Source organism: Pan troglodytes, chromosome 11, assembly GCF_028858775.2.
Source record: "Pan troglodytes isolate AG18354 chromosome 11, NHGRI_mPanTro3-v2.0_pri, whole genome shotgun sequence".
Taxonomy (NCBI): Eukaryota; Metazoa; Chordata; class Mammalia; order Primates; family Hominidae; genus Pan; species Pan troglodytes.
This window is the reverse complement of record NC_072409.2, coordinates 22,648,149-22,660,862: the sequence shown is the minus strand read 5'-3', so window position 1 is coordinate 22,660,862 and position 12,714 is coordinate 22,648,149. Positions and strand designations below refer to the sequence as shown.

Below are 12,714 nucleotides of genomic sequence, written 5' to 3'. Positions count from 1 at the left end.
AATTTCATAAATTTGGGGCTAGGGAAAAGAAATAAGAAGGAAGTATGCACTAGTTGGGATATATTAGACCAGTCTTATTTTTCTCTCTGGGTACTAAGTCTGCACTATTACAATGGATCTGTTAACTAGATGATTTCTGAAGGGCTGTGTGACTCTGCTCTGATTCTTAGAGTTTTGAGTCTTTTGCCCAATTAATAAATAGTTATGGTACAATTACCATGTGCTAATTCTGTTGCTTGATTTTGGAGATGTAATAGTGAGCTTGCTAGAGAAAGTTTAGAACTTCATGAAGATTCCATCTAAGTAGTAAGACATATGATGAACAATATGAAAAGATAATGAGTAATACAGAAAGTCCAGAATGTTCAGGGAACACAATGAAAGGGACTCAGCAAACAAGAACTGAGAAAAATCTTCACAGGAAATGTCCTTTAAACTGAGGCTTAAAAAATGAGCCACACCAACAGATAATGAAAGAGATTTCAGACAGATTAAACATCAGGTGCAAAATCTTAACGGCTTCAATATGTTTGACAATTTGAGCAACTGGAAGAAGGTAACCCCTGCAAAAACATTCAATCTCTAATGGAAATTATAAAAATATACAATGTGCATCAGAAAGAAGGGATATCTTATATTTTGCCTCCTAACCTAAATACTCTATGTCATCATTTGTGTACATGATTCAACATATCTGTATTACCTGGAGGCTTCCTAGAATTACTGATTTTTGGGCCCTACCACAAACTCACTGAATCAGAATCTTGGAGGTGGGAGTCCAGGAATCTGTTTCAATACACTCTCTGCGTGATTCTTATGCACACTAGAGACTGAGAATCACTGTTCTGTTATTCCAGGAGTTGAAACTACCTTTCTAATATATCTGATTAAAATCTTGGCATTTGAGAATGCATTCACAAAGACACAGATAATCAAACATCTAGTCCTGAATATTTGGTACCCAAGGGCTACATATTCAGCACTCCAAATCTGCTTGCCAACTCCCCAAAATTTCTGAACAAACGATGACCTCACTGGACTCTAAAATATAGCTCTCTAGAGGGCATGATGTTTACAGGATTTGAGAATATCAATTATATGACAAAGACACTTTCCTCTCTGCAAGCAGCCAACAATAGCCCTGTTTCTCCATAAATGTCACTAGTGGGGTGGGTCAGATATGATTTGGTTGGTGCTACCATGTGAAATACCTTTTATGTGTCATTTTTTAAAGAAATGGGATAATTTAGCATCCTCCTAATATCTTACATTAGTATGCTGCAACCTAGGCCCAGATAAGAAAAACTGCCCTTCATTGCTAAGAGTCATGTTAACACCTTTTTAGGGCAGTAAAGGAAAAGATATATGATAATGGAAGAAAGAAAAAAAAACAATTTCCATAGTGCTTTCAGCTGTGACTAAAACCCAGCATATGAGGCAGAGGCTTTTATTGAGAGATCATAACAGACAATGCATCATAAACCCCACCTCCATCAAGGAGGACAAACAGTGTGTACGAAGGAAAGCCCTTGCCTGGTAAGAGACTTGGTTAATAGACTTGGAAAATCCTTAAGGTAAAGAACAATTCAAGCAAACACATCAAATGTTACTGTTTTGTTTAAGGCCTGAATTAGTGCTTACAACTTTGCTCTTCTTGCTCCATTATGACGGTCAAATACCTAAAGAAAGAAACATAAAAAACAGGTCCTAGGAATCCTAAAAGAAGGGAATTGTGAAGTAATGAACTCTAGATAAGAGTGTTGATTAGTGGGAGGATTGAGCAATTTGGGTCTTCAAGAGACTTACGCCTGCTCTGAGTTCCATGCCTTCTTATATAGCATAACTATATAAGAATAAGATGCTCTGGACAACTAAAATGCCTCTCATTTAGCAAGCCCTATTCTCTTGAGAAGGCAGTTTTGGTTTTAAATAGCAAAGGTTTTCTTTTTTCACTGTATACCCATAAATAGTTAATTCTTACACTAGTCAGTTACCTCATGTTAGAGCAATTAATATTTATGTTGGCCTTCCCCAAACTAGATTGGAAGTTTTAAGATATGATATGGTTTGGCTGTGTCCCCACCCAGCTCTCATCTCGAATTGTAGCTCTCATAATCCCCACATGTCATGGGAGGGACCTGGTAGGAGGTAATTGAATCATGGGCGTGGGTTTTTCCTGTGCTGTTCTCATGATAGTGAATAAGTCTCATGAGAGCTGATGGTTTTAGAAAAGGCATTTCTCTTGCACGTGCTCTCTTGCCTGCCACCATGTAAGATGTGCCTTTGCTCCTCCTTCACCTTCTGCCATGATTGTGAGGCCTCCCCAGCCATGTGGAGCTGTGAGCCCATTAAACCTTTTTTTTTAAAAAATAAATTACCGAGTCTCACGTATGTCCTTATAGCAGCATGAGAATGAACTAATACAGAAAACTGGTATTTGGAGTGGGGTGCTGCTGCAAAGACACCTGAAAATGTGAAAGCAACTTTGGAACTTGGTAACATGCAGAGGTTGGAACAGCTTGAAAGGCTCAGAAGAAGATAGGAAAATATATGAGAGTTTGAAACTGTCTAGAGAATTGGAGGGCTCAGAAGATGGGAAGATGTGGGAAAGCTTGGAACTTCCTAGAGACTCATTGAATGGTTTTGAACAAAATGCTAACAGTGATATGGACAATAAAGTCCAGGTTGAGCTGGTCTCAGATGGAGATGAGGAACTTATTGGGAACTCAAGTAAGGTCACTCTTCCTAGGCAAAGAGACTGGTAGCATTTTTCTCCTGCCCTAGAGATCTGTAGAACTTTGAACTTGAGAGAGATGATTTAGGGTATCTGGAGAAAGAAATTTCTAAGTGGCAAAGTGTTCAAGAGGAAGCAGAGCATAAAAATTTGGAAAATTTGCAGACCAAGGATGCAGTAGAAAAGAAAAACCCTTTTTCTGGAGAGAAATTCAAGACTGCAGCAGAAATTTGTATAAGTAACAATGAGCCTAATGCTAATTGCCAAGACAATGGGGAAAATGTCTTCAGGCCATGTCAGATACCTTCGTCAGACTTGGAGGCCTAGGAGGGAAAAATGGTTTCCTGGGCTGGGTCCAGGGCCCCCCTGTTGTGTGCAGCCTCAGGATTTGGTGCCCTACATCCCAGTTGCTTCAGCCATGGCTAAAAGGGGCCAAGGTACAGCTTGGGCCATAGCTTCACAGGGTGAAAGCCCCAAGCCTTGGCAGCTTCCATGTGGTGTTCAGCCTGTGGGTACACAGAAGTCAAGAATTGAGGTTTGGGAACCTTTGCCTAGATTTCAGAGGATGTGTGAAAATACCTAGGATGTTCAGGCACAGGTGTGATGCAGGGGTAACGCCCTCATGGAGAACCTCTGCTAAGACAGTGGGGAAAGAAAATATGGGGTGGGAGGCACCACACAGAGTCCCCACTGGGGCACTGCCTAGTGGAGCTATGGGAAGAGGGCCTACACCTTCAGACCCCAGAATGGTAGATCCACTGACAGCTTGCACTGTGCTCCTGAAAAGCCACAGACACTCAATGCCAGCCCATGAATGCAGCCAGGATGGGGGTTGTACCCTGCAAAGCCACAGGGGCAGAGCTGTGCAAGACCATGGGGACCCACCTCTTGCATCAGCATGATCTGGATGTGAGACATAAAGTCAAAGGAGATCATTTTGGAGTTTTAAGATTTTACTGCACCACAGGATTTTGGACTTGCATGGTGCCTGAGGCCCCTTTGTTTTGGCCAATTTCTTCCATTTAAAATGGGTGTATTTACCCAATGCCAGTACCCCCATTGTATATAGGAAGTAACTAACTTGCTTTTGATATTACAGGCTCATAGGTGGGAGGGACTTGCCTTGTCTCAGATTAGACTTTGGAATGTGGACTTTTAAGTTAATGCTGAAATAAGTTAAGATTGGGGGACTATTGGGAAGGCATGATTGGTTTTGAAATGAGATTTGGAAGGGCCAGAGGCAGAATGATATGGTTTGGCTGTGTCCCCACCCAAATCTCATATTGAATTGTAGCTCCCATAATCCCCACATGTCATGGGAGGGACCCAGTGGGAGGTAATTGAATCACAGGGGCAGGGTTTTTTCTGTGCTCTTCTTATGGTAGTGAATAAGTCTCATGAGATCTGATGGTTTTATAAAGGGCAGTTCCTCTGCACACACTCTCTTGCCTGCCACCGTGTAAGAAGTGCCTTTGCTCTTCCTTTCCCTTCCACTATAATTGTGAAGCTTCCCCAGCCATGTGGAACTGTGAGCCCATTACTATGAGGTAAGATAGGCTTGTTGTGATAAGTAAGGTGTCAATAAAATGAAAAAGTTCAGAGGAGAACATATTGCTTTTGGGGTAACTTCATGGAATAAGCAGCATTTTAACTGATACTTGAAGAATGAATTGGGATTTTTTCAGGTAAGAGAGCTCCTAGAGTTATGACTGATGCAAAGAGTATGTTTGCTTATTTTTTTTTAATGCACTTTATACTGGAAGTTATATCCCGAGTTCCTGGCCAAGCATTACAGAGAAGAAAGAGTCCATCTTGCATAATTAAGGTGAGAGGAAGGCCAGCGTAAAAATTCAAACTGTTTGGAAGAAGTGTCAGCATCAAGTGTTAGGAGTAACCCAGATGGTGCTCAAGATAAGGAGGAGGTACCTGCAGTAGAAGACACATTCATTGGGTGTATTTCAAGTGAAATACTGTTGCTATACTATATTACTCTTCCTCAGAACCTACTCTTCTTCAGAACCTCGTAAATTCTCAGCAAAATATTTAAGAGATTAAAAATATTATTGTTCATTATTCTTAGTAAAATCACACAGGAACAGAATACTGCATGTTCTCACTTACTAGTGGGATCTAAACGATGAGAACACATGGACACATAGAGAGGAACAACACACACTGGGACCTTTTGGAGGGTAGAGGCTGGGAGGAGGGAGAGGATCAGGAAAAATAACTAATGGGTACTAAGCTTAGTATCTGGATGAGGAAATAATCTGTACAACAAACCCTCATGACACAAGTTTACCTATGTAACAAACCTGCACTTGTACCCCTGAGCTTAAAATAAAGTTAAAAAATACTGCTGTGATAGAATTTCTAGTGAAAGCTCATGAAAAGCTAGATGATTGTGTTAAGGTATTCATGGTGTCAAAGAGGCACCATGGAACTAACACAGTATATTCTTGGTAGAGAATTGTAGAGGTCCAACTGCTAATATCTTAGAGAAAATTCCCAAACATAACTGAGCCACTGAATAAATGAACATCTACATATAATGGCTGACGCCTATGCTCAATGTCAGACTGTAGTCATCCTGGGCTTTTAATGTGACCCAGGAATCAGTACTTTTAGCCAATTCTGCAGGTGATTTAATGCATCAAGTGCAACCCTATGTCTGAATACCTAAGTATGGGAAATACTTGTGTGGAGGATATAAACAAAGTAAGGAAATCTGGACACAGGAAGATAAAGTGACAATTAAAATTGAGAGGTTCTCCACATGGACACAGGGAGGGGAACAACACACACCAGGGCCTTTCAGGGGGTGGGTGGCAAGGGGAGGGAGAGCATTAAGACAAATACCTAATGCTTGCTGGGCTTAAAACCTAGATGACGGGTTGATAGGTACAGCAAACCACCGTGGCACATGTATGCCTATGTAACAAACCCACACATTCTGCACACATTTACTGGAACTTAAAGTAAAATAATAAAAAGAAATCATGACAAAAACCATTAAAAAAAGATTTTGGTCAGGCGCAGTGGCTCACACCTGTATCCCAGCACTTTGGGAGGCTGAGGTGGATGGATCACGAGGTCAGGAGATCAAGACCATCCTGGCTAACATGGTGAAACCCCATCTCTACTAAAAATACAAAAAATTTTCCAGGCCTGGTGGCATGTGCCTGTAGTACCAGCTACTCGGGAGGCTGAGGCAGGAGAATCACTTGAACCTGGGAGGCGGAGGTTGCAGTGAGCTGAGATCATACCACTGCACTCCAGCCTAGGTGACAGAGCGAGACTCTGTCTCAAAGAAAAAAAAAAAGAAAAGATTTTACAGAAGCTCTAGGTTTACATGTGAGTCCAACCAGACTTTCCAAACAGAGCTTACACTGGCCCAGTATGGTGACTATCTACCTCTAAAAATAAATAGATAAATAAATAAATAAAATTGAGAAGTTCATATATTAGTTATTAAAAGAGGAAAAAATGATGCTCTGGATTCATGTTATAATAGCAGGTTTGTGTGTAGATAATGGGCTGGCTAAAAGACTGCAAGTCAAATGAAGCAAACAAACTTTTCCATGTGTCTAGGACTGGCCAAAGACATAACAAAACATTGTGTGTGTGTTTTTTGTCTTTTCTATTTCTGCTCTCCCTTGGGACAGATAGCTCTGGGCCTCGTGGAGTTATGAATCAGAGTGTTCTGACATATGCAGCTAATAGAACATGCATTAGCTTTAAAATTAGGTGCTCTGTTCTGAGCACCCATGATTTCATTCGTTATTCTAAGAATATTAGCCTCTCCTAATATGGAAGAGATGTGAAATTACTTACAAGTTTCACTAACTCCCTTATGATGAATCCACTACCCATTTAGCCTTTTTTCTTTCTATTCTACTGTCTCTGCCCAGAAGACAGATCACAAAAATGGATCCCTCCCACCCTGATTCATGAATTACTAAGACTACTAACCACAGTATTTTTAAGCAAGGAGTTCTCAGTTAATTACTCCTGTAATTAAAGAAAATTGTGTGTGTGTGTGTGTGTGTGTGTGTGTGTATTTGAAATCTCCCTCCCTCCAGGGACATAACCTATCAGATTTTCAAGCAGGCCATAACCCATACACTGTGAAGTACCTCTGTCATGTAAGAAACTGCACTACTTGGAAAACTGAATTCAAGGACTGACTATGACCCACAAACGTGTATGATTTCTGGATGAGACTGTCACTCCAAGTCTCATAGTGAATGCAAAATATCCAATATATTTAAAGATGCCAAATAACGAGGAATAGAATATAAGAGATTCGTGTACCCCATAAACATTCAGATGCACACAAAGACTAGAGCATCATAGCTAGACGCAAGGCACATTCCATTTGGGAGAAAAAAGCCATAAGCAAAAGTAACTTATGTATATTGATGATCTTTGTAATGGAAGTATCATGTTCATATGAAGAAATGTACTGTGCTCTCCAATTCATTGATCATCGGGATTGCCATGAGTATAAAAGGAACACTAATGTCATTGATCCTAATGGCTACTGTTTATTGAGTGTTTACCATGTAAATGACATGTTTTAAGCCTCACAATCTTATTAGGTGGATATTATTATATCCACCATGTGAATGAGGGAGAAAACCTTACACAGATTGGGTGATCGAAGAAAGGTCAGAGTAAGTGCCAGAACCAGGGTTAGCAATTCAGGGGAAAGAAGAGAAGTTTGCATAAAGGTGGCTCTCATTAACAACAACAACAACAAAAAAAACCCAGAGAGACAGAGAAGAGAAATTGGTTTCATTCTTTGTGACTGTAGAGAATGGCAGAAATTCAATCAGGAGGGGCAACATTGTGAGGCTATGAGTGTCCAGTCATTAGAAATATTCAAATATTCACTTTTTCAAATATTCACTTGCCCAGAACATTATAGCCAAGATTCCTGATTTCTATGAAGACATTAGAGTGGTCAATTTCAGGGATCTTTTCCCAAACTTGGAAAGATGTTTGCATCTCATGCTTCCATGATATAAATGGTCTGTTGGCTCACTAATCACTGAAAACCACTCAGATAAAGAAGTGGACTTGACCCAGACATTGGCCCTTTGGACTCAGATTTGACAGTTCTTCTTAAATTAAAGCATAGGCTGATTCTCTTTTAGCTCCCTCTTGAGACAAGTGGGGGTTGCAATGCCTGTTGCTGATGTCAGCTATAGGTGATGCTGGTAGATGCTCTCAGACTGTTCAGAATTTGCACCTGAAAAGTGGTTTTGCTGTTGACATTTCATGCCATGAGGAAACTGGCCTATGAACCTGTGAACTAATGGATAGCATAATGACACGTTCTTCATGCTAGAAAGATCAAACAAGATAAAACTTATAAAATTTCTTGGCACAGTGTCTAGCACATAGTAAGTTTTCAGTAAATATTAGTTGAATCCAGTTCTGTTCTGGTAGGCACAAAGTTATGCTGCCTAGATACCCTTTTAAGGAAGGGAATGTTCCCAGGTATGGAGAATACAGTCAACAGATGGCCTCCAACTGTCAGCAACTTCAGGGTCTATGTTGGCCACAGAAAACTGCCTCATTGAGCTCACATCCTCCCTGGGACAGTCTGCATCCAGAGCCTGGGTGGAGCAGGGTATAAAATCTGTTATTTCTCCTAATGCAGGGCACTCTGACAAGCTCTCTTCTGGACTGGCTGAACCTTATCAGGCCTGCATGGCCTTTGACTTCTCCCAGTATCAATCCTGTACCCTCCCTCTTCCTTTCAGAGGTATTGATCCCTAATAAACATCTTGTATGCTGAACTTCATTTCAGCGTCTGAACCTAGAGAACACAGCCTGCAACATCTGTCCATATCCAATAGACTCATATGTAAATTGCAAAGAATGTGAGCTTGGATATTTTTCTAGCCTTTAGCTACCTGGCTTAGCAGGGACTGGGCCAGAAAACCTCTAAGGATTCGTCCAGTGCTAATGCTGCACATGCTTTCGCTTCCTCCATTTATATTCTCATCACTCCCTCTAGGAACCTCCTCTGTCTCTTGTTTTCTTCCCTGCATTTCCAGAGCTTCCTGTATTCCCAGCAGAAAATCCTTATCCCACTACATTGCCATGCAGCTTTAGCGTGTCTGTCTTTCCTGTTTGACTGCTTCAGATCAAAGATGCTGTCTTTTACCTTAAAGTCACCTGCAGCACCTACTGCCTGGTTTGAAGTCTTGAAGGTATTCAATAAATGAGCATTTAGTAAGCACACTCATACAGACACTCTTCAGGGTTACTCTGACTGAGGAATACATAACGAATGGTACTCCATAACCCTCTTTCCAATTGTCCTCTTCTTTAAGTAAACAGTTTCCCATTTCGTGAAGATCAATTTGTTTTCCAATGAATTGCTGCAGGACATAAACATGTCTAAGAACTGGCCAAGTAAATGAAGACATGGCTTTGTATTTTAGTCTACTGTCAAAGTCAGGTGGTGCAATACCACAGCACATCATTCTTTTCCAACCAAGCGTGTCTTTTTAAAAATGAAATTACAATTGCTTTGTATTAATTTATTTTATTTTCCTTGTAAGAAGAAAGGATGAGAGATGCCAAAAGACAAAGGCCAATGAGATAGCTGTCATGGGACAGGCAAAAGGAGGTAGAAAAGTAGGGAAAGGTAAAGAAAATTATATTTATTAAATGCTTAGTACATGTCAGGCACCATTCCAAGCTTTTTGCATACATTCCATTTAATAATTACATTTTATAGATAAGAAAGTTGAGGTTGAGATTAGCTAATGTTTTTCCCTGAGTCCTATAAGAATGGTCACACAATTGGAAATAGAAACTCGGGTATTATATGTCTAAAAAATGGATCTGTCTCAACAAATAAATGGAGTTGGAGAACTTGGAGGTATCCGGCATATCAAATCATCAAGGGTGGCCAGAGCAGATTGTTCAAAGGGTAAGATAAGAAGAGTGAGACTGAGAGAGAGAGAGAGAGAGCGCATTACCTGTAATAGTGTAATCAATGCTTATTGAGTAGAAAGTAATGGGCTAAACAGGAGAACATGTATAATTGCAAAGCATATTTCCTGTCCACAAAGAGTTTCTAGTGTATGTTTAGGGAGGCAAGACATGAGTGCATAAAAGGAGAATTAGCTATGCAGGTAAATGCGATAGGAATGTTACATCCTCCATAATAAATTCAGAGCCAAGAGCCTGTCTTAAGTAGGATAGTCAAAAAGGACTGAAAGGAAGATCTCTCTCCACTTCTAATTAATTTGGTGATTAATGTGAGGAATGTTTTGTGTCCTCATCTTTTCTTTGATCTCTTCTTTTCCTCTAACCAATTCTCCACTCCATAGCTTAGCAGCTAAATGGTTCCTTAGCTGCTTGAAGTAAAGGATGTTGCTTACATGGCTAGGCAATTGTTATATGTCTATCTAATAATCAAATTACCACTAATTTACCATAAGAGAAAAGGAAAGTATATCCAGAATGTCCCATTTCAAAGAGTTGTACACATTGCCCTAAAAATTGTTTACAAATTTCAATTTACTTTCATGTATTAATTTATTTGTAGATATAGAATTTACCTATAACCACATCCAGCTGTACACCATGAGTATTTTAAGAGAGTGAATATATAAGACGGTATGGAAGAATCTTAGAAATAATGCTTACTGAAAACACTACTCATTTCAAACAAAGGCTCTTAGCAGGAGAAAGCCTCTTCATTAAAAAACCAGAATTCAAAAAATGCAAGGCTATTTTAAAGTTGGAGGCTGTTCTCAGGAAAAGCCAGAGAAAAGCCCATCCTATCTGTGAAGATTTTGCATATGGGTGTGTAATATAGACATACAGGTTCGATTTTCTTTGCAGAGAAGGAATGCAGCATTGTGACGTTTCTGAAATTCTAAACCCGAACAGGGGTCGGTGGGGAGACATTAGAGTCTGAGCACATATGCCAAAATATGCTTTATGAATGCTAATGCTGAAAGGTTTGCTTTTAAGGACGTACACAGGTTTCCCTCCTGGCCACCCTGTATCCGGTCTTTCTTAAAAGGGGCTCCCTTGGAAAATAAAGTCAGTGATTTTTTTTTTTCCAATGGACCCAAAAAGCAGGAACAGATGTGACACGAATAACCTCTACTTTGTGCATACCTCAGAGGAAAATGACACGGCCTAAAGCAGGGGATCTGGCTCCAGGCCAGAGAGAAGGACAATTGGAGTTTAGGCCCCTAATGACATGGTTCACCTCAGCTCACTCTTTTGTGCTTGTGTAAAAAGTGCAGGTGGAGAAAGTGAGTTGTGTTTACTCATTGCAGGTACAAATGAAGTTTCTGCAGAAGGCTGCCATTTTCCTTAGCTCTCTGTTATCTCTTTTTCCCACATCAGAATAGCCACACTGCTTTATTTGACCATCTTTCAAGGCATGGAAGAAGTGATCAAGCATAATGCTTGAGGCCTGAGTTCTAGAGTCTGACACCCGAGTTGGAATTTTGGATTGGTTCTGCCACATAACAAGATAATTTTTAAAAAAATTATTTGCCATCTCTGTGCCTCAGTTTCTTTCTCTGTTATATATACAGGATAATAATATGATCTACCTCACTGAAGTTTTTTTTCTGAGATTCTGTAGACAAAACATGAGGAGCACTTAGAACAATGCCCAAAACATAGCAAGTGTTTAATAAATGTTGTTATAATTATTAAGAATCACTTTTTATTTTTAAAATTAAACAATTTAATTTTAGATTCTGAAACTAAACAGAACATGCATGTGATTGTTACACAGGTGATATTGCATGTTGATGTGAATTGGGCACCTAATGTACCCATTACCCAAATAGTGAACATGGTACGCAATAAGTAATTTTTCCATCTTCACCTCCTTTCCATCCTCTACTTTCTAGTATTTTTTATATTTATTTGGGTCAATTTTTTTTCCTCAGCAGAAAGCAAGTCCTTGGAGTGCAGAAAGCATGTCAGATTCACCTTAATATTGTGCTGTCTCAACTCTGTTTCAGTCGTGTGCTGGTAAATGTTTAACAATAGGCTCTCCAAAAAAGGAAACCTCGATTTGTAGTGTTTGCCATTTTCTGTGGTGTAAATACTCCCACATGATCGTTTTCAAGCTATCAACATGACGTCAAGTGGCTCACAAAATCCCTGAAAATTTAACAGTAGTCTGTCGTGAGGAAATACAAGCCAGCTTCAGCACACCACTCAAGGCATGTGCAAAGAAAAGATGTGAAAAAATAAACATGTGAATAAATGAATGATGAAATTAATGATTCTTATCATGGATTCTCAATGTTAAGAAAGCCACAGCATGCTACCATTTATAGGGTCTTTTAATACTCTTGTTTATCTCTGTTAAAGGAGTCTCTGACCAGGAGGACTATTTACCAAGGATTTCTATGCAACACTGGTCGTTTGTGTTGTCCCAAAAAAAAGTAAATCTTGATCCAAAAGCCTTGAGTACTGTCACACATTATATGTTTCCTGTGAAAATTCATAATGCACATGCATATATTAATGACACTGATAAGTCTTTTAGTAACAAAACCCACTTAACTATGTTTATTTCAACACTTCTCAAAATATTTGACCACTAAAACTCTTGGCTGGGTAACTAGTAGCATCATGAGGAATTAATATCTCTGCAGAACACACAATGGAAAACATTGACAGAGCTACTTTTTCTTATTTATAGGGAAAAAAAGTAAATGTCTTTAGTAATGCTGGGAAAATATATTTTTAAAACTTTGAACAATGTATGCCTTGAATATCCCCCCTGAAAAATGGATTAATAAAAATAATAGGGACTATCTGCCAAGGGCTGCACAATTCTATAAGGTAGATAAAATTACCTGCATTGAACAAATGACAAAATGAGGTCTCAAGAAATTTAGTTGATTTTCTTACTGCCACACTGTTGATCAAAATTCAAATCCAGATCTTTCTGTCACTTAAGCTAGCATTCT

General features: G+C 39.5%; 1 long non-coding RNA gene across 4 annotated transcripts in view; it reads left to right on the top strand.

Annotated features, from left to right (window-relative positions):
• LOC107976760 (uncharacterized) overlaps positions 1–12,714 on the top strand; it is a 157,682-nt gene that overhangs the window by 36,130 nt on the left and 108,838 nt on the right. Inside the window, exon 3 of one of the 4 annotated variants that reach the window (XR_001720979.3) lies at positions 11,680–12,015. The exons of the other annotated variants lie outside the window; for them this stretch is intronic. This is a non-coding gene — a long non-coding RNA (uncharacterized LOC107976760). Of the gene's footprint in view, positions 1–11,679; positions 12,016–12,714 lie in introns of those variants that run through there. 4 annotated transcript variants of the gene reach the window in all.